We start from the raw sequence: 23607 nt of genomic DNA, 5'->3' as shown, positions 1-23607 counted from the left end.
GTGTCACAACAATCTACAATGCATGATTGAAGTCACAGATATATGACAAATATCAGCAAATGTGTACAATGATTTGTTGGCACATACACGTGGTTAAATGCGGACAAAAATCCGTGGATGGGCGACCTGTAAAAACTGGACCTTTTCTTACAGGTGACGTTTGCTACAGTCCTGCCGCGGACGACTCGCAAATGCGTGTGCTGATTTGCAAATGCGTGTCAGGAGACTTGTGTGTGGCTCCGTAGCTACACATTCGGACCACATGGGGGCACTAATATTATACCAGCCCCGTACCACCAATATATACACCAATAACTTGGGGGGGCGTTCACTGCTATCCACCCATGGTCATGTACCATTTATTTGACATTATTTAAATTAAATTGGAATAAATGGAAGAATAAAGTGGAACTAATAAAATAAGAACCAATGATATAACCAGTGAAGCTAAAAAAAATGAATGAAGCTTCTCCACACCTGCTAATTGCCACATTAACTATACTTCCCTTTATTGCATTCAGTAAACACCATTTTTTAAAATTGATTCATTAACTTTTTATTTAGTAAACACTCACTGCACCAACCCAACCGGACTGCATCGGGTCATCTGTCTGCTACACCTGTAGACTACGAGAGTCCCCTTTTGGTCTTAATGTGGAGCTCCGGAGCCACACTCAAGTCTCCAGACACGCATTTGCAAATTGCCACACGCATTTGCGAGTCGTCCACGGCGAGACTGTAGCAACACCCAAAGGCAGGGGACGCTGAATGTTGGCATTTTGTGCTCTCAGCCTGCCAGGCGAATATGTGGGAATTTATAAAAAAGCAGCTCGCATACTTGCTTACATTTGTCAAAAGTTTTTTTTATTTTTGCGGTGCAAAAGCTTACAGCACCTGGTATTCCCAGGCGGTCTCCCATCCAAGTACTAACCAGGCCCGACCCTGCTTAGCTTCCGAGATCGGACGAGATCGGGCGTTCTCAGGGTAGTATGGCCGTAAGCGAGAATTCCTTTCAAAATTTTGCATTTTATACATTTTGTCTTTATTGTTGGCAAATACTTCAATCCAAAAATACGTAACAAGAATCTGAAACTATAACCACAGTCACAAATGTGTCACAACAATCTACAATGCATGATTGAAGTCACAGATATATGACAAATATCAGCAAATGTGTACAATGATTTGTTGGCACATACACGTGGTTAAATGCGGACAAAAATCCGTGGATGGGCGACCTGTAAAAACTGGACCTTTTCTTACAGGTGACGTTTGCTACAGTCCTGCCGCGGACGACTCGCAAATGCGTGTGCTGATTTGCAAATGCGTGTCAGGAGACTTGTGTGTGGCTCCGTAGCTACACATTCGGACCACATGGGGGCACTAATATTATACCAGCCCCGTACCACCAATATATACACCAATAACTTGGGGGGGCGTTCACTGCTATCCACCCATGGTCATGTACCATTTATTTGACATTATTTAAATTAAATTGGAATAAATGGAAGAATAAAGTGGAACTAATAAAATAAGAACCAATGATATAACCAGTGAAGCTAAAAAAAATGAATGAAGCTTCTCCACACCTGCTAATTGCCACATTAACTATACTTCCCTTTATTGCATTCAGTAAACACCATTTTTTAAAATTGATTCATTAACTTTTTATTTAGTAAACACTCACTGCACCAACCCAACCGGAATGCATCGGGTCATCTGTCTGCTACACCTGTAGACTACGAGAGTCCCCTTTTGGTCTTAATGTGGAGCTCCGGAGCCACACTCAAGTCTCCAGACACGCATTTGCAAATTGCCACACGCATTTGCGAGTCGTCCACGGCGAGACTGTAGCAACACCCAAAGGCAGGGGACGCTGAATGTTGGCATTTTGTGCTCTCAGCCTGCCAGGCGAATATGTGGGAATTTATAAAAAAGCAGCTCGCATACTTGCTTACATTTGTCAAAAGTTTTTTTTATTTTTGCGGTGCAAAAGCTTACAGCACCTGGTATTCCCAGGCGGTCTCCCATCCAAGTACTAACCAGGCCCGACCCTGCTTAGCTTCCGAGATCGGACGAGATCGGGCGTTCTCAGGGTAGTATGGCCGTAAGCGAGAATTCCTTTCAAAATTTTGCATTTTATACATTTTGTCTTTATTGTTGGCAAATACTTCAATCCAAAAATACGTAACAAGAATCTGAAACTATAACCACAGTCACAAATGTGTCACAACAATCTACAATGCATGATTGAAGTCACAGATATATGACAAATATCAGCAAATGTGTACAATGATTTGTTGGCACATACACGTGGTTAAATGCGGACAAAAATCCGTGGATGGGCGACCTGTAAAAACTGGACCTTTTCTTACAGGTGACGTTTGCTACAGTCCTGCCGCGGACGACTCGCAAATGCGTGTGCTGATTTGCAAATGCGTGTCAGGAGACTTGTGTGTGGCTCCGTAGCTACACATTCGGACCACATGGGGGCACTAATATTATACCAGCCCCGTACCACCAATATATACACCAATAACTTGGGGGGGCGTTCACTGCTATCCACCCATGGTCATGTACCATTTATTTGACATTATTTAAATTAAATTGGAATAAATGGAAGAATAAAGTGGAACTAATAAAATAAGAACCAATGATATAACCAGTGAAGCTAAAAAAAATGAATGAAGCTTCTCCACACCTGCTAATTGCCACATTAACTATACTTCCCTTTATTGCATTCAGTAAACACCATTTTTTAAAATTGATTCATTAACTTTTTATTTAGTAAACACTCACTGCACCAACCCAACCGGACTGCATCGGGTCATCTGTCTGCTACACCTGTAGACTACGAGAGTCCCCTTTTGGTCTTAATGTGGAGCTCCGGAGCCACACTCAAGTCTCCAGACACGCATTTGCAAATTGCCACACGCATTTGCGAGTCGTCCACGGCGAGACTGTAGCAACACCCAAAGGCAGGGGACGCTGAATGTTGGCATTTTGTGCTCTCAGCCTGCCAGGCGAATATGTGGGAATTTATAAAAAAGCAGCTCGCATACTTGCTTACATTTGTCAAAAGTTTTTTTTATTTTTGCGGTGCAAAAGCTTACAGCACCTGGTATTCCCAGGCGGTCTCCCATCCAAGTACTAACCAGGCCCGACCCTGCTTAGCTTCCGAGATCGGACGAGATCGGGCGTTCTCAGGGTAGTATGGCCGTAAGCGAGAATTCCTTTCAAAATTTTGCATTTTATACATTTTGTCTTTATTGTTGGCAAATACTTCAATCCAAAAATACGTAACAAGAATCTGAAACTATAACCACAGTCACAAATGTGTCACAACAATCTACAATGCATGATTGAAGTCACAGATATATGACAAATATCAGCAAATGTGTACAATGATTTGTTGGCACATACACGTGGTTAAATGCGGACAAAAATCCGTGGATGGGCGACCTGTAAAAACTGGACCTTTTCTTACAGGTGACGTTTGCTACAGTCCTGCCGCGGACGACTCGCAAATGCGTGTGCTGATTTGCAAATGCGTGTCAGGAGACTTGTGTGTGGCTCCGTAGCTACACATTCGGACCACATGGGGGCACTAATATTATACCAGCCCCGTACCACCAATATATACACCAATAACTTGGGGGGGCGTTCACTGCTATCCACCCATGGTCATGTACCATTTATTTGACATTATTTAAATTAAATTGGAATAAATGGAAGAATAAAGTGGAACTAATAAAATAAGAACCAATGATATAACCAGTGAAGCTAAAAAAAATGAATGAAGCTTCTCCACACCTGCTAATTGCCACATTAACTATACTTCCCTTTATTGCATTCAGTAAACACCATTTTTTAAAATTGATTCATTAACTTTTTATTTAGTAAACACTCACTGCACCAACCCAACCGGAATGCATCGGGTCATCTGTCTGCTACACCTGTAGACTACGAGAGTCCCCTTTTGGTCTTAATGTGGAGCTCCGGAGCCACACTCAAGTCTCCAGACACGCATTTGCAAATTGCCACACGCATTTGCGAGTCGTCCACGGCGAGACTGTAGCAACACCCAAAGGCAGGGGACGCTGAATGTTGGCATTTTGTGCTCTCAGCCTGCCAGGCGAATATGTGGGAATTTATAAAAAAGCAGCTCGCATACTTGCTTACATTTGTCAAAAGTTTTTTTTATTTTTGCGGTGCAAAAGCTTACAGCACCTGGTATTCCCAGGCGGTCTCCCATCCAAGTACTAACCAGGCCCGACCCTGCTTAGCTTCCGAGATCGGACGAGATCGGGCGTTCTCAGGGTAGTATGGCCGTAAGCGAGAATTCCTTTCAAAATTTTGCATTTTATACATTTTGTCTTTATTGTTGGCAAATACTTCAATCCAAAAATACGTAACAAGAATCTGAAACTATAACCACAGTCACAAATGTGTCACAACAATCTACAATGCATGATTGAAGTCACAGATATATGACAAATATCAGCAAATGTGTACAATGATTTGTTGGCACATACACGTGGTTAAATGCGGACAAAAATCCGTGGATGGGCGACCTGTAAAAACTGGACCTTTTCTTACAGGTGACGTTTGCTACAGTCCTGCCGCGGACGACTCGCAAATGCGTGTGCTGATTTGCAAATGCGTGTCAGGAGACTTGTGTGTGGCTCCGTAGCTACACATTCGGACCACATGGGGGCACTAATATTATACCAGCCCCGTACCACCAATATATACACCAATAACTTGGGGGGGCGTTCACTGCTATCCACCCATGGTCATGTACCATTTATTTGACATTATTTAAATTAAATTGGAATAAATGGAAGAATAAAGTGGAACTAATAAAATAAGAACCAATGATATAACCAGTGAAGCTAAAAAAAATGAATGAAGCTTCTCCACACCTGCTAATTGCCACATTAACTATACTTCCCTTTATTGCATTCAGTAAACACCATTTTTTAAAATTGATTCATTAACTTTTTATTTAGTAAACACTCACTGCACCAACCCAACCGGACTGCATCGGGTCATCTGTCTGCTACACCTGTAGACTACGAGAGTCCCCTTTTGGTCTTAATGTGGAGCTCCGGAGCCACACTCAAGTCTCCAGACACGCATTTGCAAATTGCCACACGCATTTGCGAGTCGTCCACGGCGAGACTGTAGCAACACCCAAAGGCAGGGGACGCTGAATGTTGGCATTTTGTGCTCTCAGCCTGCCAGGCGAATATGTGGGAATTTATAAAAAAGCAGCTCGCATACTTGCTTACATTTGTCAAAAGTTTTTTTTATTTTTGCGGTGCAAAAGCTTACAGCACCTGGTATTCCCAGGCGGTCTCCCATCCAAGTACTAACCAGGCCCGACCCTGCTTAGCTTCCGAGATCGGACGAGATCGGGCGTTCTCAGGGTAGTATGGCCGTAAGCGAGAATTCCGTTTAAAATTTTGCATTTTATACATGTTGTCTTTATTGTGGCAAATACTTCAATCCAAAAATACGTAACAAGAATCTGAAACTATAACCACAGTCACAAATGTGTCACAACAATCTACAATGCATGATTGAAGTCACAGATATATGACAAATATCAGCAAATGTGTACAATGATTTGTTGGCACATACACATGGTTAAATGCGGACAAAAATCCGTAGATGGGCGACCTGTAAAAACGGGACCTTTTCTTACAGGTGACGTTTGCTACAGTCCTGCCGCGGACGACTCGCAAATGCGTGTGCTGATTTGCAAATGCGTGTCAGGAGACTTGTGTGTGGCTCCGTAGCTACACATTCGGACCACATGGGGGCACTAATATTATACCAGCCCCGTACCACCAATATATACACCAATAACTTGGGGGGGCGTTCACTGCTATCCACCCATGGTCATGTACCATTTATTTGACATTATTTAAATTAAATTGGAATAAATGGAAGAATAAAGTGGAACTAATAAAATAAGAACCAATGATATAACCAGTGAAGCTAAAAAAAATGAATGAAGCTTCTCCACACCTGCTAATTGCCACATTAACTATACTTCCCTTTATTGCATTCAGTAAACACCATTTTTTAAAATTGATTCATTAACTTTTTATTTAGTAAACACTCACTGCACCAACCCAACCGGAATGCATCGGGTCATCTGTCTGCTACACCTGTAGACTACGAGAGTCCCCTTTTGGTCTTAATGTGGAGCTCCGGAGCCACACTCAAGTCTCCAGACACGCATTTGCAAATTGCCACACGCATTTGCGAGTCGTCCACGGCGAGACTGTAGCAACACCCAAAGGCAGGGGACGCTGAATGTTGGCATTTTGTGCTCTCAGCCTGTCAGGCGAATATGTGGAAATTTATAAAAAAGCAGCTCGCATACTTGCTTACATTTGTCAAAAGTTTTTTTTATTTTTGCGGTGCAAAAGCTTACAGCACCTGGTATTCCCAGGCGGTCTCCCATCCAAGTACTAACCAGGCCCGACCCTGCATAGCTTCCGAGATCGGACGAGATCGGGCGTTCTCAGGGTAGTATGGCCGTAAGCGAGAATTCCTTTCAAAATTTTGCATTTTATACATGTTGTCTTTATTGTGGCAAATACTTCAATCCAAAAATACGTAACAAGAATCTGAAACTATAACCACAGTCACAAATGTGTCACAACAATCTACAATGCATGATTGAAGTCACAGATATATGACAAATATCAGCAAATGTGTACAATGATTTGTTGGCACATACACATGGTTAAATGCGGACAAAAATCCGTGGATGGGCGACCTGTAAAAACTGGACCTTTTCTTACAGGTGACGTTTGCTACAGTCCTGCCGCGGACGACTCGCAAATGCGTGTGCTGATTTGCAAATGCGTGTCAGGAGACTTGTGTGTGGCTCCGTAGCTACACATTCGGACCACATGGGGGCACTAATATTATACCAGCCCCGTACCACCAATATATACACCAATAACTTGGGGGGGCGTTCACTGCTATCCACCCATGGTCATGTACCATTTATTTGACATTATTTAAATTAAATTGGAATAAATGGAAGAATAAAGTGGAACTAATAAAATAAGAACCAATGATATAACCAGTGAAGCTAAAAAAAATGAATGAAGCTTCTCCACATCTGCTAATTGCCACATTAACTATACTTCCCTTTATTGCATTCAGTAAACACCATTTTTTAAAATTGATTCATTAACTTTTTATTTAGTAAACACTCACTGCACCAACCCAACCGGACTGCATCGGGTCATCTGTCTGCTACACCTGTAGACTACGAGAGTCCCCTTTTGGTCTTAATGTGGAGCTCCGGAGCCACACTCAAGTCTCCAGACACGCATTTGCAAATTGCCACACGCATTTGCGAGTCGTCCACGGCGAGACTGTAGCAACACCCAAAGGCAGGGGACGCTGAATGTTGGCATTTTGTGCTCTCAGCCTGCCAGGCGAATATGTGGGAATTTATAAAAAAGCAGCTCGCATACTTGCTTACATTTGTCAAAAGTTTTTTTTATTTTTGCGGTGCAAAAGCTTACAGCACCTGGTATTCCCAGGCGGTCTCCCATCCAAGTACTAACCAGGCCCGACCCTGCTTAGCTTCCGAGATCGGACGAGATCGGGCGTTCTCAGGGTAGTATGGCCGTAAGCGAGAATTCCTTTCAAAATTTTGCATTTTATACATTTTGTCTTTATTGTTGGCAAATACTTCAATCCAAAAATACGTAACAAGAATCTGAAACTATAACCACAGTCACAAATGTGTCACAACAATCTACAATGCATGATTGAAGTCACAGATATATGACAAATATCAGCAAATGTGTACAATGATTTGTTGGCACATACACGTGGTTAAATGCGGACAAAAATCCGTGGATGGGCGACCTGTAAAAACTGGACCATTTCTTACAGGTGACGTTTGCTACAGTCCTGCCGCGGACGACTCGCAAATGCGTGTGCTGATTTGCAAATGCGTGTCAGGAGACTTGTGTGTGGCTCCGTAGCTACACATTCGGACCACATGGGGGCACTAATATTATACCAGCCCCGTACCACCAATATATACACCAATAACTTGGGGGGGCGTTCACTGCTATCCACCCATGGTCATGTACCATTTATTTGACATTATTTAAATTAAATTGGAATAAATGGAAGAATAAAGTGGAACTAATAAAATAAGAACCAATGATATAACCAGTGAAGCTAAAAAAAATGAATGAAGCTTCTCCACACCTGCTAATTGCCACATTAACTATACTTCCCTTTATTGCATTCAGTAAACACCATTTTTTAAAATTGATTCATTAACTTTTTATTTAGTAAACACTCACTGCACCAACCCAACCGGAATGCATCGGGTCATCTGTCTGCTACACCTGTAGACTACGAGAGTCCCCTTTTGGTCTTAATGTGGAGCTCCGGAGCCACACTCAAGTCTCCAGACACGCATTTGCAAATTGCCACACGCATTTGCGAGTCGTCCACGGCGAGACTGTAGCAACACCCAAAGGCAGGGGACGCTGAATGTTGGCATTTTGTGCTCTCAGCCTGTCAGGCGAATATGTGGGAATTTATAAAAAAGCAGCTCGCATACTTGCTTACATTTGTCAAAAGTTTTTTTTATTTTTGCGGTGCAAAAGCTTACAGCACCTGGTATTCCCAGGCGGTCTCCCATCCAAGTACTAACCAGGCCCGACCCTGCTTAGCTTCCGAGATCGGACGAGATCGGGCGTTCTCAGGGTAGTATGGCCGTAAGCGAGAATTCCTTTCAAAATTTTGCATTTTATACATGTTGTCTTTATTGTGGCAAATACTTCAATCCAAAAATACGTAACAAGAATCTGAAACTATAACCACAGTCACAAATGTGTCACAACAATCTACAATGCATGATTGAAGTCACAGATATATGACAAATATCAGCAAATGTGTACAATGATTTGTTGGCACATACACATGGTTAAATGCGGACAAAAATCCGTAGATGGGCGACCTGTAAAAACGGGACCTTTTCTTACAGGTGACGTTTGCTACAGTCCTGCCGCGGACGACTCGCAAATGCGTGTGCTGATTTGCAAATGCGTGTCAGGAGACTTGTGTGTGGCTCCGTAGCTACACATTCGGACCACATGGGGGCACTAATATTATACCAGCCCCGTACCACCAATATATACACCAATAACTTGGGGGGGCGTTCACTGCTATCCACCCATGGTCATGTACCATTTATTTGACATTATTTAAATTAAATTGGAATAAATGGAAGAATAAAGTGGAACTAATAAAATAAGAACCAATGATATAACCAGTGAAGCTAAAAAAAATGAATGAAGCTTCTCCACACCTGCTAATTGCCACATTAACTATACTTCCCTTTATTGCATTCAGTAAACACCATTTTTTAAAATTGATTCATTAACTTTTTATTTAGTAAACACTCACTGCACCAACCCAACCGGAATGCATTGGGTCATCTGTCTGCTACACCTGTAGACTACGAGAGTCCCCTTTTGGTCTTAATGTGGAGCTCCGGAGCCACACTCAAGTCTCCAGACACGCATTTGCAAATTGCCACACGCATTTGCGAGTCGTCCACGGCGAGACTGTAGCAACACCCAAAGGCAGGGGACGCTGAATGTTGGCATTTTGTGCTCTCAGCCTGTCAGGCGAATATGTGGAAATTTATAAAAAAGCAGCTCGCATACTTGCTTACATTTGTCAAAAGTTTTTTTTATTTTTGCGGTGCAAAAGCTTACAGCACCTGGTATTCCCAGGCGGTCTCCCATCCAAGTACTAACCAGGCCCGACCCTGCTTAGCTTCCGAGATCGGACGAGATCGGGCGTTCTCAGGGTAGTATGGCCGTAAGCGAGAATCCCTTTCAAAATTTTGCATTTTATACATGTTGTCTTTATTGTGGCAAATACTTCAATCCAAAAATACGTAACAAGAATCTGAAACTATAACCACAGTCACAAATGTGTCACAACAATCTACAATGCATGATTGAAGTCACAGATATATGACAAATATCAGCAAATGTGTACAATGATTTGTTGGCACATACACATGGTTAAATGCGGACAAAAATCCGTAGATGGGCGACCTGTAAAAACGGGACCTTTTCTTACAGGTGACGTTTGCTACAGTCCTGCCGCGGACGACTCGCAAATGCGTGTGCTGATTTGCAAATGCGTGTCAGGAGACTTGTGTGTGGCTCCGTAGCTACACATTCGGACCACATGGGGGCACTAATATTATACCAGCCCCGTACCACCAATATATACACCAATAACTTGGGGGGGCGTTCACTGCTATCCACCCATGGTCATGTACCATTTATTTGACATTATTTAAATTAAATTGGAATAAATGGAAGAATAAAGTGGAACTAATAAAATAAGAACCAATGATATAACCAGTGAAGCTAAAAAAAATGAATGAAGCTTCTCCACACCTGCTAATTGCCACATTAACTATACTTCCCTTTATTGCATTCAGTAAACACCATTTTTTTAAATTGATTCATTAACTTTTTATTTAGTAAACACTCACTGCACCAACCCAACCGGACTGCATCGGGTCATCTGTCTGCTACACCTGTAGACTACGAGAGTCCCCTTTTGGTCTTAATGTGGAGCTCCGGAGCCACACTCAAGTCTCCAGACACGCATTTGCAAATTGCCACACGCATTTGCGAGTCGTCCACGGCGAGACTGTAGCAACACCCAAAGGCAGGGGACGCTGAATGTTGGCATTTTGTGCTCTCAGCCTGTCAGGCGAATATGTGGAAATTTATAAAAAAGCAGCTCGCATACTTGCTTACATTTGTCAAAAGTTTTTTTTATTTTTGCGGTGCAAAAGCTTACAGCACCTGGTATTCCCAGGCGGTCTCCCATCCAAGTACTAACCAGGCCCGACCCTGCTTAGCTTCCGAGATCGGACGAGATCGGGCGTTCTCAGGGTAGTATGGCCGTAAGCGAGAATTCCTTTCAAAATTTTGCATTTTATACATGTTGTCTTTATTGTGGCAAATACTTCAATCCAAAAACACGTAACAAGAATCTGAAACTATAACCACAGTCACAAATGTGTCACAACAATCTACAATGCATGATTGAAGTCACAGATATATGACAAATATCAGCAAATGTGTACAATGATTTGTTGGCACATACACATGGTTAAATGCGGACAAAAATCCGTGGATGGGCGACCTGTAAAAACTGGACCTTTTCTTACAGGTGACGTTTGCTACAGTCCTGCCGCGGACGACTCGCAAATGCGTGTGCTGATTTGCAAATGCGTGTCAGGAGACTTGTGTGTGGCTCCGTAGCTACACATTCGGACCACATGGGGGCACTAATATTATACCAGCCCCGTACCACCAAAATATACACCAATAACTTGGGGGGGCGTTCACTGCTATCCACCCATGGTCATGTACCATTTATTTGACATTATTTAAATTAAATTGGAATAAATGGAAGAATAAAGTGGAACTAATAAAATAAGAACCAATGATATAACCAGTGAAGCTAAAAAAAATGAATGAAGCTTCTCCACACCTGCTAATTGCCACATTAACTATACTTCCCTTTAGTGCATTCAGTAAACACCATTTTTTAAAATTGATTCATTAACTTTTTATTTAGTAAACACTCACTGCACCAACCCAACCGGACTGCATCGGGTCATCTGTCTGCTACACCTGTAGACTACGAGAGTCCCCTTTTGGTCTTAATGTGGAGCTCCGGAGCCACACTCAAGTCTCCAGACACGCATTTGCAAATTGCCACACGCATTTGCGAGTCGTCCACGGCGAGACTGTAGCAACACCCAAAGGCAGGGGACGCTGAATGTTGGCATTTTGTGCTCTCAGCCTGTCAGGCGAATATGTGGGAATTTATAAAAAAGCAGCTCGCATACTTGCTTACATTTGTCAAAAGTTTTTTTTATTTTTGCGGTGCAAAAGCTTACAGCACCTGGTATTCCCAGGCGGTCTCCCATCCAAGTACTAACCAGGCCCGACCCTGCTTAGCTTCCGAGATCGGACGAGATCGGGCGTTCTCAGGGTAGTATGGCCGTAAGCGAGAATTCCTTTTAAAATTTTGCATTTTATACATGTTGTCTTTATTGTGGCAAATACTTCAATCCAAAAATACGTAACAAGAATCTGAAACTATAACCACAGTCACAAATGTGTCACAACAATCTACAATGCATGATTGAAGTCACAGATATATGACAAATATCAGCAAATGTGTACAATGATTTGTTGGCACATACACATGGTTAAATGCGGACAAAAATCCGTAGATGGGCGACCTGTAAAAACGGGACCTTTTCTTACAGGTGACGTTTGCTACAGTCCTGCCGCGGACGACTCGCAAATGCGTGTGCTGATTTGCAAATGCGTGTCAGGAGACTTGTGTGTGGCTCCGTAGCTACACATTCGGACCACATGGGGGCACTAATATTATACCAGCCCCGTACCACCAATATATACACCAATAACTTGGGGGGGCGTTCACTGCTATCCACCCATGGTCATGTACCATTTATTTGACATTATTTAAATTAAATTGGAATAAATGGAAGAATAAAGTGGAACTAATAAAATAAGAACCAATGATATAACCAGTGAAGCTAAAAAAAATGAATGAAGCTTCTCCACACCTGCTAATTGCCACATTAACTATACTTCCCTTTATTGCATTCAGTAAACACCATTTTTTAAAATTGATTCATTAACTTTTTATTTAGTAAACACTCACTGCACCAACCCAACCGGACTGCATCGGGTCATCTGTCTGCTACACCTGTAGACTACGAGAGTCCCCTTTTGGTCTTAATGTGGAGCTCCGGAGCCACACTCAAGTCTCCAGACGCGCATTTGCAAATTGCCACACGCATTTGCGAGTCGTCCACGGCGAGACTGTAGCAACACCCAAAGGCAGGGGACGCTGAATGTTGGCATTTTGTGCTCTCAGCCTGTCAGGCGAATATGTGGGAATTTATAAAAAAGCAGCTCGCATACTTGCTTACATTTGTCAAAAGTTTTTTTTATTTTTGCGGTGCAAAAGCTTACAGCACCTGGTATTCCCAGGCGGTCTCCCATCCAAGTACTAACCAGGCCCGACCCTGCTTAGCTTCCGAGATCGGACGAGATCGGGCGTTCTCAGGGTAGTATGGCCGTAAGCGAGAATTCCTTTCAAAATTTTGCATTTTATACATTTTGTCTTTATTGTGGCAAATACTTCAATCCAAAAATACGTAACAAGAATCTGAAACTATAACCACAGTCACAAATGTGTCACAACAATCTACAATGCATGATTGAAGTCACAGATATATGACAAATATCAGCAAATGTGCACAATGATTTGTTGGCACATACACATGGTTAAATGCGGACAAAAATCCGTGGATGGGCGACCTGTAAAAACTGGACCTTTTCTTACAGGTGACGTTTGCTACAGTCCTGCCGCGGACGACTCGCAAATGCGTGTGCTGATTTGCAAATGCGTGTCAGGAGACTTGTGTGTGGCTCCGTAGCTACACATTCGGACCACATGGGGGCACTAATATTATACCAGCCCCGTACCACCAATATATACACCAATAACTTGGGGGGGCGTTCACTGCTATCCACCTATGGTCATGTACCATTTATTTGACATTATTTAAATTAAATTGGAATAAATGGAAGAATAAAGTGGAACTAATAAAATAAGAACCAATGATATAACCAGTGAAGCTAAAAAAAATGAATGAAGCTTCTCCACACCTGCTAATTGCCACATTAACTATACTTCCCTTTATTGCATTCAGTAAACACCATTTTTTAAAATTGATTCATTAACTTTTTATTTAGTAAACACTCACTGCACCAACCCAACCGGAATGCATCGGGTCATCTGTCTGCTACACCTGTAGACTACGAGAGTCCCCTTTTGGTCTTAATGTGGAGCTCCGGAGCCACACTCAAGTCTCCAGACACGCATTTGCAAATTGCCACACGCATTTGCGAGTCGTCCACGGCGAGACTGTAGCAACACCCAAAGGCAGGGGACGCTGAATGTTGGCATTTTGTGCTCTCAGCCTGTCAGGCGAATATGTGGAAATTTATAAAAAAGCAGCTCGCATACTTGCTTACATTTGTCAAAAGTTTTTTTTATTTTTGCGGTGCAAAAGCTTACAGCACCTGGTATTCCCAGGCGGTCTCCCATCCAAGTACTAACCAGGCCCGACCCTGCTTAGCTTCCGAGATCGGACGAGATCGGGCGTTCTCAGGGTAGTATGGCCGTAAGCGAGAATTCCTTTCAAAATTTTGCATTTTATACATGTTGTCTTTATTGTGGCAAATACTTCAATCCAAAAACACGTAACAAGAATCTGAAACTATAACCACAGTCACAAATGTGTCACAACAATCTACAATGCATGATTGAAGTCACAGATATATGACAAATATCAGCAAATGTGTACAATGATTTGTTGGCACATACACATGGTTAAATGCGGACAAAAATCCGTGGATGGGCGACCTGTAAAAACTGGACCTTTTCTTACAGGTGACGTTTGCTACAGTCCTGCCGCGGACGACTCGCAAATGCGTGTGCTGATTTGCAAATGCGTGTCAGGAGACTTGTGTGTGGCTCCGTAGCTACACATTCGGACCACATGGGGGCACTAATATTATACCAGCCCCGTACCACCAAAATATACACCAATAACTTGGGGGGGCGTTCACTGCTATCCACCCATGGTCATGTACCATTTATTTGACATTATTTAAATTAAATTGGAATAAATGGAAGAATAAAGTGGAACTAATAAAATAAGAACCAATGATATAACCAGTGAAGCTAAAAAAAATGAATGAAGCTTCTCCACACCTGCTAATTGCCACATTAACTATACTTCCCTTTAGTGCATTCAGTAAACACCATTTTTTAAAATTGATTCATTAACTTTTTATTTAGTAAACACTCACTGCACCAACCCAACCGGACTGCATCGGGTCATCTGTCTGCTACACCTGTAGACTACGAGAGTCCCCTTTTGGTCTTAATGTGGAGCTCCGGAGCCACACTCAAGTCTCCAGACACGCATTTGCAAATTGCCACACGCATTTGCGAGTCGTCCACGGCGAGACTGTAGCAACACCCAAAGGCAGGGGACGCTGAATGTTGGCATTTTGTGCTCTCAGCCTGTCAGGCGAATATGTGGGAATTTATAAAAAAGCAGCTCGCATACTTGCTTACATTTGTCAAAAGTTTTTTTTATTTTTGCGGTGCAAAAGCTTACAGCACCTGGTATTCCCAGGCGGTCTCCCATCCAAGTACTAACCAGGCCCGACCCTGCTTAGCTTCCGAGATCGGACGAGATCGGGCGTTCTCAGGGTAGTATGGCCGTAAGCGAGAATTCCTTTTAAAATTTTGCATTTTATACATGTTGTCTTTATTGTGGCAAATACTTCAATCCAAAAATACGTAACAAGAATCTGAAACTATAACCACAGTCACAAATGTGTCACAACAATCTACAATGCATGATTGAAGTCACAGATATATGACAAATATCAGCAAATGTGTACAATGATTTGTTGGCACATACACATGGTTAAATGCGGACAAAAATCCGTAGATGGGCGACCTGTAAAAACGGGACCTTTTCTTACAGGTGACGTTTGCTACAGTCCTGCCGCGGACGACTCGCAAATGCGTGTGCTGATTTGCAAATGCGTGTCAGGAGACTTGTGTGTGGCTCCGTAGCTACACATTCGGACCACATGGGGGCACTAATATTATACCAGCCCCGTACCACCAATATATACACCAATAACTTGGGGGGGCGTTCACTGCTATCCACCCATGGTCATGTACCATTTATTTGACATTATTTAAATTAAATTGGAATAAATGGAAGAATAAAGTGGAACTAATAAAATAAGAACCAATGATATAACCAGTGAAGCTAAAAAAAATGAATGAAGCTTCTCCACACCTGCTAATTGCCACATTAACTATACTTCCCTTTATTGCATTCAGTAAACACCATTTTTTAAAATTGATTCATTAACTTTTTATTTAGTAAACACTCACTGCACCAACCCAACCGGACTGCATCGGGTCATCTGTCTGCTACACCTGTAGACTACGAGAGTCCCCTTTTGGTCTTAATGTGGAGCTCCGGAGCCACACTCAAGTCTCCAGACGCGCATTTGCAAATTGCCACACGCATTTGCGAGTCGTCCACGGCGAGACTGTAGCAACACCCAAAGGCAGGGGACGCTGAATGTTGGCATTTTGTGCTCTCAGCCTGTCAGGCGAATATGTGGGAATTTATAAAAAAGCAGCTCGCATACTTGCTTACATTTGTCAAAAGTTTTTTTTATTTTTGCGGTGCAAAAGCTTACAGCACCTGGTATTCCCAGGCGGTCTCCCATCCAAGTACTAACCAGGCCCGACCCTGCTTAGCTTCCGAGATCGGACGAGATCGGGCGTTCTCAGGGTAGTATGGCCGTAAGCGAGAATTCCTTTCAAAATTTTGCATTTTATACATTTTGTCTTTATTGTGGCAAATACTTCAATCCAAAAATACGTAACAAGAATCTGAAACTATAACCACAGTCACAAATGTGTCACAACAATCTACAATGCATGATTGAAGTCACAGATATATGACAAATATCAGCAAATGTGCACAATGATTTGTTGGCACATACACATGGTTAAATGCGGACAAAAATCCGTGGATGGGCGACCTGTAAAAACTGGACCTTTTCTTACAGGTGACGTTTGCTACAGTCCTGCCGCGGACGACTCGCAAATGCGTGTGCTGATTTGCAAATGCGTGTCAGGAGACTTGTGTGTGGCTCCGTAGCTACACATTCGGACCACATGGGGGCACTAATATTATACCAGCCCCGTACCACCAATATATACACCAATAACTTGGGGGGGCGTTCACTGCTATCCACCTATGGTCATGTACCATTTATTTGACATTATTTAAATTAAATTGGAATAAATGGAAGAATAAAGTGGAACTAATAAAATAAGAACCAATGATATAACCAGTGAAGCTAAAAAAAATGAATGAAGCTTCTCCACACCTGCTAATTGCCACATTAACTATACTTCCCTTTATTGCATTCAGTAAACACCATTTTTTAAAATTGATTCATTAACTTTTTATTTAGTAAACACTCACTGCACCAACCCAACCGGAATGCATCGGGTCATCTGTCTGCTACACCTGTAGACTACGAGAGTCCCCTTTTGGTCTTAATGTGGAGCTCCGGAGCCACACTCAAGTCTCCAGACACGCATTTGCAAATTGCCACACGCATTTGCGAGTCGTCCACGGCGAGACTGTAGCAACACCCAAAGGCAGGGGACGCTGAATGTTGGCATTTTGTGCTCTCAGCCTGTCAGGCGAATATGTGGAAATTTATAAAAAAGCAGCTCGCATACTTGCTTACATTTGTCAAAAGTTTTTTTTATTTTTGCGGTGCAAAAGCTTACAGCACCTGGTATTCCCAGGCGGTCTCCCATCCAAGTACTAACCAGGCCCGACCCTGCTTAGCTTCCGAGATCGGACGAGATCGGGCGTTCTCAGGGTAGTATGGCCGTAAGCGAGAATTCCTTTCAAAATTTTGCATTTTATACATGTTGTCTTTATTGTGGCAAATACTTCAATCCAAAAACACGTAACAAGAATCTGAAACTATAACCACAGTCACAAATGTGTCACAACAATCTACAATGCATGATTGAAGTCACAGATATATGACAAATATCAGCAAATGTGTACAATGATTTGTTGGCACATACACATGGTTAAATGCGGACAAAAATCCGTGGATGGGCGACCTGTAAAAACTGGACCTTTTCTTACAGGTGACGTTTGCTACAGTCCTGCCGCGGACGACTCGCAAATGCGTGTGCTGATTTGCAAATGCGTGTCAGGAGACTTGTGTGTGGCTCCGTAGCTACACATTCGGACCACATGGGGGCACTAATATTATACCAGCCCCGTACCACCAAAATATACACCAATAACTTGGGGGGGCGTTCACTGCTATCCACCCATGGTCATGTACCATTTATTTGACATTATTTAAATTAAATTGGAATAAATGGAAGAATAAAGTGGAACTAATAAAATAAGAACCAATGATATAACCAGTGAAGCTAAAAAAAATGAATGAAGCTTCTCCACACCTGCTAATTGCCACATTAACTATACTTCCCTTTAGTGCATTCAGTAAACACCATTTTTTAAAATTGATTCATTAACTTTTTATTTAGTAAACACTCACTGCACCAACCCAACCGGACTGCATCGGGTCATCTGTCTGCTACACCTGTAGACTACGAGAGTCCCCTTTTGGTCTTAATGTGGAGCTCCGGAGCCACACTCAAGTCTCCAGACACGCATTTGCAAATTGCCACACGCATTTGCGAGTCGTCCACGGCGAGACTGTAGCAACACCCAAAGGCAGGGGACGCTGAATGTTGGCATTTTGTGCTCTCAGCCTGTCAGGCGAATATGTGGGAATTTATAAAAAAGCAGCTCGCATACTTGCTTACATTTGTCAAAAGTTTTTTTTATTTTTGCGGTGCAAAAGCTTACAGCACCTGGTATTCCCAGGCGGTCTCCCATCCAAGTACTAACCAGGCCCGACCCTGCTTAGCTTCCGAGATCGGACGAGATCGGGCGTTCTCAGGGTAGTATGGCCGTAAGCGAGAATTCCTTTTAAAATTTTGCATTTTATACATGTTGTCTTTATTGTGGCAAATACTTCAATCCAAAAATACGTAACAAGAATCTGAAACTATAACCACAGTCACAAATGTGTCACAACAATCTACAATGCATGATTGAAGTCACAGATATATGACAAATATCAGCAAATGTGTACAATGATTTGTTGGCACATACACATGGTTAAATGCGGACAAAAATCCGTAGATGGGCGACCTGTAAAAACGGGACCTTTTCTTACAGGTGACGTTTGCTACAGTCCTGCCGCGGACGACTCGCAAATGCGTGTGCTGATTTGCAAATGCGTGTCAGGAGACTTGTGTGTGGCTCCGTAGCTACACATTCGGACCACATGGGGGCACTAATATTATACCAGCCCCGTACCACCAATATATACACCAATAACTTGGGGGGGCGTTCACTGCTATCCACCCATGGTCATGTACCATTTATTTGACATTATTTAAATTAAATTGGAATAAATGGAAGAATAAAGTGGAACTAATAAAATAAGAACCAATGATATAACCAGTGAAGCTAAAAAAAATGAATGAAGCTTCTCCACACCTGCTAATTGCCACATTAACTATACTTCCCTTTATTGCATTCAGTAAACACCATTTTTTAAAATTGATTCATTAACTTTTTATTTAGTAAACACTCACTGCACCAACCCAACCGGACTGCATCGGGTCATCTGTCTGCTACACCTGTAGACTACGAGAGTCCCCTTTTGGTCTTAATGTGGAGCTCCGGAGCCACACTCAAGTCTCCAGACGCGCATTTGCAAATTGCCACACGCATTTGCGAGTCGTCCACGGCGAGACTGTAGCAACACCCAAAGGCAGGGGACGCTGAATGTTGGCATTTTGTGCTCTCAGCCTGTCAGGCGAATATGTGGGAATTTATAAAAAAGCAGCTCGCATACTTGCTTACATTTGTCAAAAGTTTTTTTTATTTTTGCGGTGCAAAAGCTTACAGCACCTGGTATTCCCAGGCGGTCTCCCATCCAAGTACTAACCAGGCCCGACCCTGCTTAGCTTCCGAGATCGGACGAGATCGGGCGTTCTCAGGGTAGTATGGCCGTAAGCGAGAATTCCTTTCAAAATTTTGCATTTTATACATTTTGTCTTTATTGTGGCAAATACTTCAATCCAAAAATACGTAACAAGAATCTGAAACTATAACCACAGTCACAAATGTGTCACAACAATCTACAATGCATGATTGAAGTCACAGATATATGACAAATATCAGCAAATGTGCACAATGATTTGTTGGCACATACACATGGTTAAATGCGGACAAAAATCCGTGGATGGGCGACCTGTAAAAACTGGACCTTTTCTTACAGGTGACGTTTGCTACAGTCCTGCCGCGGACGACTCGCAAATGCGTGTGCTGATTTGCAAATGCGTGTCAGGAGACTTGTGTGTGGCTCCGTAGCTACACATTCGGACCACATGGGGGCACTAATATTATACCAGCCCCGTACCACCAATATATACACCAATAACTTGGGGGGGCGTTCACTGCTATCCACCCATGGTCATGTACCATTTATTTGACATTATTTAAATTAAATTGGAATAAATGGAAGAATAAAGTGGAACTAATAAAATAAGAACCAATGATATAACCAGTGAAGCTAAAAAAAATGAATGAAGCTTCTCCACATCTGCTAATTGCCACATTAACTATACTTCCCTTTATTGCATTCAGTAAACACCATTTTTTAAAATTGATTCATTAACTTTTTATTTAGTAAACACTCACTGCACCAACCCAACCGGACTGCATCGGGTCATCTGTCTGCTACACCTGTAGACTACGAGAGTCCCCTTTTGGTCTTAATGTGGAGCTCCGGAGCCACACTCAAGTCTCCAGACACGCATTTGCAAATTGCCACACGCATTTGCGAGTCGTCCACGGCGAGACTGTAGCAACACCCAAAGGCAGGGGACGCTGAATGTTGGCATTTTGTGCTCTCAGCCTGCCAGGCGAATATGTGGGAATTTATAAAAAAGCAGCTCGCATACTTGCTTACATTTGTCAAAAGTTTTTTTTATTTTTGCGGTGCAAAAGCTTACAGCACCTGGTATTCCCAGGCGGTCTCCCATCCAAGTACTAACCAGGCCCGACCCTGCTTAGCTTCCGAGATCGGACGAGATCGGGCGTTCTCAGGGTAGTATGGCCGTAAGCGAGAATTCCTTTCAAAATTTTGCATTTTATACATTTTGTCTTTATTGTTGGCAAATACTTCAATCCAAAAATACGTAACAAGAATCTGAAACTATAACCACAGTCACAAATGTGTCACAACAATCTACAATGCATGATTGAAGTCACAGATATATGACAAATATCAGCAAATGTGTACAATGATTTGTTGGCACATACACGTGGTTAAATGCGGACAAAAATCCGTGGATGGGCGACCTGTAAAAACTGGACCATTTCTTACAGGTGACGTTTGCTACAGTCCTGCCGCGGACGACTCGCAAATGCGTGTGCTGATTTGCAAATGCGTGTCAGGAGACTTGTGTGTGGCTCCGTAGCTACACATTCGGACCACATGGGGGCACTAATATTATACCAGCCCCGTACCACCAATATATACACCAATAACTTGGGGGGGCGTTCACTGCTATCCACCCATGGTCATGTACCATTTATTTGACATTATTTAAATTAAATTGGAATAAATGGAAGAATAAAGTGGAACTAATAAAATAAGAACCAATGATATAACCAGTGAAGCTAAAAAAAATGAATGAAGCTTCTCCACACCTGCTAATTGCCACATTAACTATACTTCCCTTTATTGCATTCAGTAAACACCATTTTTTAAAATTGATTCATTAACTTTTTATTTAGTAAACACTCACTGCACCAACCCAACCGGAATGCATCGGGTCATCTGTCTGCTACACCTGTAGACTACGAGAGTCCCCTTTTGGTCTTAATGTGGAGCTCCGGAGCCACACTCAAGTCTCCAGACACGCATTTGCAAATTGCCACACGCATTTGCGAGTCGTCCACGGCGAGACTGTAGCAACACCCAAAGGCAGGGGACGCTGAATGTTGGCATTTTGTGCTCTCAGCCTGTCAGGCGAATATGTGGGAATTTATAAAAAAGCAGCTCGCATACTTGCTTACATTTGTCAAAAGTTTTTTTTATTTTTGCGGTGCAAAAGCTTACAGCACCTGGTATTCCCAGGCGGTCTCCCATCCAAGTACTAACCAGGCCCGACCCTGCTTAGCTTCCGAGATCGGACGAGATCGGGCGTTCTCAGGGTAGTATGGCCGTAAGCGAGAATTCCTTTCAAAATTTTGCATTTTATACATGTTGTCTTTATTGTGGCAAATACTTCAATCCAAAAATACGTAACAAGAATCTGAAACTATAACCACAGTCACAAATGTGTCACAACAATCTACAATGCATGATTGAAGTCACAGATATATGACAAATATCAGCAAATGTGTACAATGATTTGTTGGCACATACACATGGTTAAATGCGGACAAAAATCCGTAGATGGGCGACCTGTAAAAACGGGACCTTTTCTTACAGGTGACGTTTGCTACAGTCCTGCCGCGGACGACTCGCAAATGCGTGTGCTGATTTGCAAATGCGTGTCAGGAGACTTGTGTGTGGCTCCGTAGCTACACATTCGGACCACATGGGGGCACTAATATTATACCAGCCCCGTACCACCAATATATACACCAATAACTTGGGGGGGCGTTCACTGCTATCCACCCATGGTCATGTACCATTTATTTGACATTATTTAAATTAAATTGGAATAAATGGAAGAATAAAGTGGAACTAATAAAATAAGAACCAATGATATAACCAGTGAAGCTAAAAAAAATGAATGAAGCTTCTCCACACCTGCTAATTGCCACATTAACTATACTTCCCTTTATTGCATTCAGTAAACACCATTTTTTAAAATTGATTCATTAACTTTTTATTTAGTAAACACTCACTGCACCAACCCAACCGGAATGCATTGGGTCATCTGTCTGCTACACCTGTAGACTACGAGAGTCCCCTTTTGGTCTTAATGTGGAGCTCCGGAGCCACACTCAAGTCTCCAGACACGCATTTGCAAATTGCCACACGCATTTGCGAGTCGTCCACGGCGAGACTGTAGCAACACCCAAAGGCAGGGGACGCTGAATGTTGGCATTTTGTGCTCTCAGCCTGTCAGGCGAATATGTGGAAATTTATAAAAAAGCAGCTCGCATACTTGCTTACATTTGTCAAAAGTTTTTTTTATTTTTGCGGTGCAAAAGCTTACAGCACCTGGTATTCCCAGGCGGTCTCCCATCCAAGTACTAACCAGGCCCGACCCTGCTTAGCTTCCGAGATCGGACGAGATCGGGCGTTCTCAGGGTAGTATGGCCGTAAGCGAGAATCCCTTTCAAAATTTTGCATTTTATACATGTTGTCTTTATTGTGGCAAATACTTCAATCCAAAAATACGTAACAAGAATCTGAAACTATAACCACAGTCACAAATGTGTCACAACAATCTACAATGCATGATTGAAGTCACAGATATATGACAAATATCAGCAAATGTGTACAATGATTTGTTGGCACATACACATGGTTAAATGCGGACAAAAATCCGTAGATGGGCGACCTGTAAAAACGGGACCTTTTCTTACAGGTGACGTTTGCTACAGTCCTGCCGCGGACGACTCGCAAATGCGTGTGCTGATTTGCAAATGCGTGTCAGGAGACTTGTGTGTGGCTCCGTAGCTACACATTCGGACCACATGGGGGC

At 42.6% G+C, this 23607-nt stretch overlaps 21 non-coding genes across 21 annotated transcripts; all 21 read right to left on the bottom strand.

Annotated features, from left to right (window-relative positions):
- Positions 1-882: 882 nt before the first annotated feature.
- LOC148315178 (5S ribosomal RNA) lies at positions 883-1001 on the bottom strand. Its single transcript, XR_015840874.1, has one exon. It is a non-coding gene; the product is annotated as a 5S ribosomal RNA (ribosomal RNA).
- A 993-nt stretch (positions 1002-1994) lies between these two features.
- On the bottom strand, positions 1995-2113 carry LOC148315177 (5S ribosomal RNA). The gene has a single exon (XR_015840873.1). It is a non-coding gene; the product is annotated as a 5S ribosomal RNA (ribosomal RNA).
- A 993-nt stretch (positions 2114-3106) lies between these two features.
- LOC148315176 (5S ribosomal RNA) lies at positions 3107-3225 on the bottom strand. The gene has a single exon (XR_015840872.1). It is a non-coding gene; the product is annotated as a 5S ribosomal RNA (ribosomal RNA).
- Positions 3226-4218: 993 nt separating this feature from the next.
- Positions 4219-4337, bottom strand: LOC148315175 (5S ribosomal RNA). Its single transcript, XR_015840870.1, has one exon. It is a non-coding gene; the product is annotated as a 5S ribosomal RNA (ribosomal RNA).
- A 993-nt stretch (positions 4338-5330) lies between these two features.
- On the bottom strand, positions 5331-5449 carry LOC148315174 (5S ribosomal RNA). Its single transcript, XR_015840869.1, has one exon. It is a non-coding gene; the product is annotated as a 5S ribosomal RNA (ribosomal RNA).
- Positions 5450-6441: 992 nt separating this feature from the next.
- LOC148315173 (5S ribosomal RNA) lies at positions 6442-6560 on the bottom strand. The gene has a single exon (XR_015841166.1). It is a non-coding gene; the product is annotated as a 5S ribosomal RNA (ribosomal RNA).
- Positions 6561-7552: 992 nt separating this feature from the next.
- On the bottom strand, positions 7553-7671 carry LOC148315172 (5S ribosomal RNA). Its single transcript, XR_015840868.1, has one exon. It is a non-coding gene; the product is annotated as a 5S ribosomal RNA (ribosomal RNA).
- Positions 7672-8664: 993 nt separating this feature from the next.
- Positions 8665-8783, bottom strand: LOC148315171 (5S ribosomal RNA). The gene has a single exon (XR_015840867.1). It is a non-coding gene; the product is annotated as a 5S ribosomal RNA (ribosomal RNA).
- A 992-nt stretch (positions 8784-9775) lies between these two features.
- On the bottom strand, positions 9776-9894 carry LOC148315170 (5S ribosomal RNA). The gene has a single exon (XR_015840866.1). It is a non-coding gene; the product is annotated as a 5S ribosomal RNA (ribosomal RNA).
- Positions 9895-10886: 992 nt separating this feature from the next.
- On the bottom strand, positions 10887-11005 carry LOC148315169 (5S ribosomal RNA). The gene has a single exon (XR_015841245.1). It is a non-coding gene; the product is annotated as a 5S ribosomal RNA (ribosomal RNA).
- Positions 11006-11997: 992 nt separating this feature from the next.
- On the bottom strand, positions 11998-12116 carry LOC148315168 (5S ribosomal RNA). The gene has a single exon (XR_015841244.1). It is a non-coding gene; the product is annotated as a 5S ribosomal RNA (ribosomal RNA).
- Positions 12117-13108: 992 nt separating this feature from the next.
- Positions 13109-13227, bottom strand: LOC148315167 (5S ribosomal RNA). Its single transcript, XR_015841243.1, has one exon. It is a non-coding gene; the product is annotated as a 5S ribosomal RNA (ribosomal RNA).
- Positions 13228-14219: 992 nt separating this feature from the next.
- LOC148315166 (5S ribosomal RNA) lies at positions 14220-14338 on the bottom strand. Its single transcript, XR_015841242.1, has one exon. It is a non-coding gene; the product is annotated as a 5S ribosomal RNA (ribosomal RNA).
- Positions 14339-15330: 992 nt separating this feature from the next.
- Positions 15331-15449, bottom strand: LOC148315165 (5S ribosomal RNA). The gene has a single exon (XR_015841241.1). It is a non-coding gene; the product is annotated as a 5S ribosomal RNA (ribosomal RNA).
- A 992-nt stretch (positions 15450-16441) lies between these two features.
- LOC148315164 (5S ribosomal RNA) lies at positions 16442-16560 on the bottom strand. The gene has a single exon (XR_015841239.1). It is a non-coding gene; the product is annotated as a 5S ribosomal RNA (ribosomal RNA).
- A 992-nt stretch (positions 16561-17552) lies between these two features.
- Positions 17553-17671, bottom strand: LOC148315163 (5S ribosomal RNA). Its single transcript, XR_015841238.1, has one exon. It is a non-coding gene; the product is annotated as a 5S ribosomal RNA (ribosomal RNA).
- Positions 17672-18663: 992 nt separating this feature from the next.
- On the bottom strand, positions 18664-18782 carry LOC148315162 (5S ribosomal RNA). The gene has a single exon (XR_015841237.1). It is a non-coding gene; the product is annotated as a 5S ribosomal RNA (ribosomal RNA).
- Positions 18783-19774: 992 nt separating this feature from the next.
- On the bottom strand, positions 19775-19893 carry LOC148315161 (5S ribosomal RNA). The gene has a single exon (XR_015841236.1). It is a non-coding gene; the product is annotated as a 5S ribosomal RNA (ribosomal RNA).
- A 992-nt stretch (positions 19894-20885) lies between these two features.
- On the bottom strand, positions 20886-21004 carry LOC148315160 (5S ribosomal RNA). The gene has a single exon (XR_015841235.1). It is a non-coding gene; the product is annotated as a 5S ribosomal RNA (ribosomal RNA).
- A 993-nt stretch (positions 21005-21997) lies between these two features.
- LOC148315159 (5S ribosomal RNA) lies at positions 21998-22116 on the bottom strand. The gene has a single exon (XR_015841234.1). It is a non-coding gene; the product is annotated as a 5S ribosomal RNA (ribosomal RNA).
- Positions 22117-23108: 992 nt separating this feature from the next.
- Positions 23109-23227, bottom strand: LOC148315158 (5S ribosomal RNA). Its single transcript, XR_015841233.1, has one exon. It is a non-coding gene; the product is annotated as a 5S ribosomal RNA (ribosomal RNA).
- Between the last annotated feature and the right edge of the window lie 380 nt (positions 23228-23607).

The sequence above is a fragment of the Idiotropiscis lumnitzeri genome, unplaced genomic scaffold (genome assembly GCF_059441095.1).
Source record: "Idiotropiscis lumnitzeri isolate Australia: NSW breed Sydney's pygmy pipehorse unplaced genomic scaffold, RoL_Ilum_1.0 HiC_scaffold_114, whole genome shotgun sequence".
NCBI classification, from domain to species: Eukaryota; Metazoa; Chordata; class Actinopteri; order Syngnathiformes; family Syngnathidae; genus Idiotropiscis; species Idiotropiscis lumnitzeri.
The sequence above is the reverse complement of the archived record's forward strand: the minus strand, read 5'-3'. Positions and strand labels throughout refer to the sequence as shown.